This window comes from Triticum dicoccoides, chromosome 2A (assembly GCF_002162155.2).
Source record: "Triticum dicoccoides isolate Atlit2015 ecotype Zavitan chromosome 2A, WEW_v2.0, whole genome shotgun sequence".
Lineage (NCBI taxonomy): Eukaryota > Viridiplantae > Streptophyta > Magnoliopsida > Poales > Poaceae > Triticum > Triticum dicoccoides.
In genome coordinates this window covers 701,548,142-701,551,976 of record NC_041382.1, presented here as the reverse complement: position 1 = coordinate 701,551,976, position 3,835 = coordinate 701,548,142, and positions in this window count along the sequence as shown.

Genomic DNA, 3,835 nt, shown 5'->3' with positions numbered 1-3,835 from the left:
CGCACCCTGCGCCGGTGCCGCAGCCACCCCAGCCACCTCGCAACGGTGGCAACAGCGGCAACCGCCGCCGCGGTCGCGGCGGCAACCGCCAAGGCGGAGGCAAAGGTGGCGGCGGTGGTGGTCAGGCTCCTCAGCAGCAGCCCCCGCCACCCTGGGCCGGTGGATACAACCCCTGGACGGGGGTCGTGCACGCCTACAGCATGCCTGTGCCACGGCCCCCGCCCCGGGCATTCTCGGCCCCCGCCCGAGCGCACCCCAGGCGCTCCTGGCCGCGCCCTTCGGCGCCAGCGGCGCCCTCGGCGCCCCTCTTGCCGCGCCCTCACACAGCGCATACGGCGCCCCCGGCGCATATGGCGCCTCCTACTACGACCCGGCCCTTCTAGCGGCCCTGCAGCAGCCGCCACCCTACTCCGGCGGTGGTGGCGATTGGATCATGGACTCCGGTGCCACCGCTCATATGTCCGCTCATCCGGGTAACCTCTCCTCTGTTCATCCCACTTCCACTCCTTCCCGTATCATCATCGGCAACGGTGTTGGTCTTCCTATCTCCCATGTCGGGTCTGCACCTTTTCCTTCTAACTCTCGACCTCTCTCTTTTAATAATGTCATTGTTTCTCCCCATCTCATTTAGAACTTAGTCTCTGTTCGCAATCTTTCTCGTGATAATTTCGTAACTGTGGAATTTGACGAAGTTGGCTTTTCTGTTAAGGACGCTCGCACCAGGATGATTCTTCACCGCTGTGACAGTCCCGGCGACCTCTACCCAGTTCAGTCGCCGTCATCTCCGGGTGGTCCTCGCGCTTTTTCCGCCGGCGTCGATCTTTGGCATGCTCGTCTCGGGCATCCTAGCACTTCTTCCCTTTGTCAAATAATGAGAGGATTTTCTTTTTCATGTGATAAAACGGCCGCTCACTCATGTGAAGCCTGCCGGTTAGGCAAACATGTTCGCCTTCCTTTTAGTTCCTCTTCCACAGTTGCATCTTTTCTGTTTGAGTTAATTCATAGCGATGTATGGACATCTCCAGTACCCAGTAATTCTGGCTATCTTTATTATCTCGTCATACTGGATGATTACTCTCACTTTGTGTAGACATTTCCTCTTCGTAGGAAATCAGATGTTGCCGCCACTCTCATTGCATTCTATGCTTATGTTTCCACACAGTTCGGGCGACCCATACTCGCACTTCACACCGACAACGGAAAAGAATTCGACAATCACACCATCCGCCATCTCCTTTCCACTCACGGCACCGTGTTTCGTCTCACGTGTCCCTACACCTCCTAGCAAAATGGCCGTGCCGAGCGCATCCTACGCACCCTCAATGAGTGTGTGCGCACCCTTCTTTTTCATGCCTACATGCCTTCTCGGTTTTGGCCCGATGCCCTCGCCACCGCCACCCTCCTCCTCAACCTCCGGCCATGCCGGCCACGCTGGAACTACGCGCCTCATCATCTCCTCTATGGCACTCCTCCCTCCTACGACGGTCTCCGTATTTTTGGTTGCCGTTGCTACCCCAACACCACAGCCACCACCGCCCATAAACTCGCTCCTCGTTTCGTTCCATGTGTCTTCCTTGGTTACCCGGCCAACACTAAGGGTTATCGCTGCTACGACCCTGTGTCTCACCGTGTCATCACATCACGACATGTGTACTTTGATGAGTTTGTGTTTCCCTTTGCTCAGGAACAGGTGGTACCGGCTTCTCCTCCCGCGGCTGGCTCTTCTCCGCGCCGCCGCCTGCTGCCGGCCCTGGGTGCTCCGGCCCTCCCGCCCGCGGAGCCCTCCTCCGGCTCGGGGCCATCCGCGGCTCCCTCCTCCGGCTCGGCGCCCTCGTCGCCTGGAGCCCCGTCCACGCCGCCTACGTCGCCTCGCGCCCCAACCATGCATGCTGGGCCGGCTGCTGGGCCTCCTGATGGGTCGCCGGCTGGGTCGGCCTCCCCTGGCGCGGCCTCTATGGGCGAGGCCTCGACCCCGCCTCGGTCGCCCGCCTCGCCAGCCTCGTCGGCTGGCTTCTCCGACGCCGCGGTCTTGACCCCTGCTTCGACAGCTCCGTCTGCTGGCCCCACCGACGACGCGGAGGCCACTGCCTCTCCAGTGGACGCCGTGGCTGCCACGGCCCCACCGCCACCCGCGGCTGCTCCGACGGCCGGGCCCGTCACCCGCTTGCGCACTGGGGTCTTTCGCCCGAGTTCCTGTTATGCGGACGACTACGTCTGCACCGCCTCGACGTCCGCTCCTTCCCCGCTGCCGTCCTCGGTCCGGGCCGCTCTCCGCGACCCTCTCTGGATGGCTGCCATGCAGGAGGAGTTTGACGCTTTGCAGCGGAACCGGACTTGGTAGCTTGTTCCCCGTCCCCGGCACGCTAATGTGATCACCGGGAAGTGGGTCTTCAAACACAAGCTTCGTCCCGACGGCACTCTGGATCGCTACAAGGCGCGTTGGGTTGTTCGTGGTTTCCGGCAACGCGCCGGTGTGGACTTCACCGACACTTTCGCCCCGGTTGTTAAGCCCGGGACCATCCGCACTGTTTTACAGTTAGCGGTTTCTCGTGCCTGGCCAGTTCATCAGATGGATGTCTCCAACGCTTTTCTGCATGGCCATCTTGAGGAGCAGATTTTCTGTCAGCAGCCCACGGGGTTTGTTGACCCAGCGTGTCCTGATCATGTGTGTCTGCTCTCACGCTCATTGTATGGGATCAAGCAGGCTCCTCGTGCCTAGTACCAGCGCATCGCAGCGTTTCTTCATCAACTCGGCTTCCGCTCTACACGCTCCGATGCTTCGCTGTTTGTTTATCACCATGGCACCGACACGGGGTACTTGCTGCTTTATGTTGACGACATCATCCTGACAGCATGCACTTCCGAGCTTCTTCGCCGACTTACTGATCTTCTCCGTGCTGAGTTTGCCATCAAGGACTTGGGTCCGTTGCACTACTTCCTCGGTGTTGAGGTGGTGCGTCGTCCTGATGGTTTCTTTCTTCATCAACGGAAGTACGCTCATGAGCTCCTTGACCGCGCTGGTATGCTTAACTGCAAACCGGCCGCTACTCCTGTCGACACGAAGGCTAAGCTCTCTGCTACTGATGGTACTCCTGCTCCAGATGCTGGCTTCTACCGGTCCATTGTTGGTGCTCTTCAGTACCTTACTCTCACTCGGCCGGAGCTTCAGTACGCGGTTCAGCAGGTCTGCCTGCATATGCATGCTCCTCGAGATATTCACTGGACTGCCGTTAAGCGGATTCTCCGTTACATCCGTGGTGCTATGGACCTCGGCCTCACTCTGCGCGCCTCTACTGCCACTGATTTGGTCGCCTACTCCGACGCCGACTGGGCTGGTTGCCCGGACACTCGTCGTTCTACTTCGGGTTACTGCATCTTCCTTGGACCATCCCTGGTGTCGTGGTCGTCCAAGCGGCAGCCCACCGTCTCGCGGTCTAGCGCCAAGGCTGAGTACCGCGCTGTGGCCAACGTTGTTGCTGAGTGCTCCTGGCTTCGTCAGCTTCTTCACGAGCTCTCGTGTCCTGTTGAGAAGGCCACGGTGGTCTACTGCGACAACGTCTCCGCCGTCTACCTCTCCGCCAACCCGGTTCATCATCGTCGCACCAAGCATATTGAGCTTGATATCCATTTTGTTCGGGATCAGGTGGCTCTTGGCCATGTCCGTGTTCTGCACGTACCCACCTCCCAACAATTTGCCGACATCATGACCAAAGGCTTGCCCACGACGTCTTTCGAGGAATTCCGGTCCAGTCTATGCGTCAGCAACGGTGTCGCTTCGACTGCGGGGGGGTGTTGAGATATGTATTTAGCACATGTATTCTTGTACTCCAAGTCT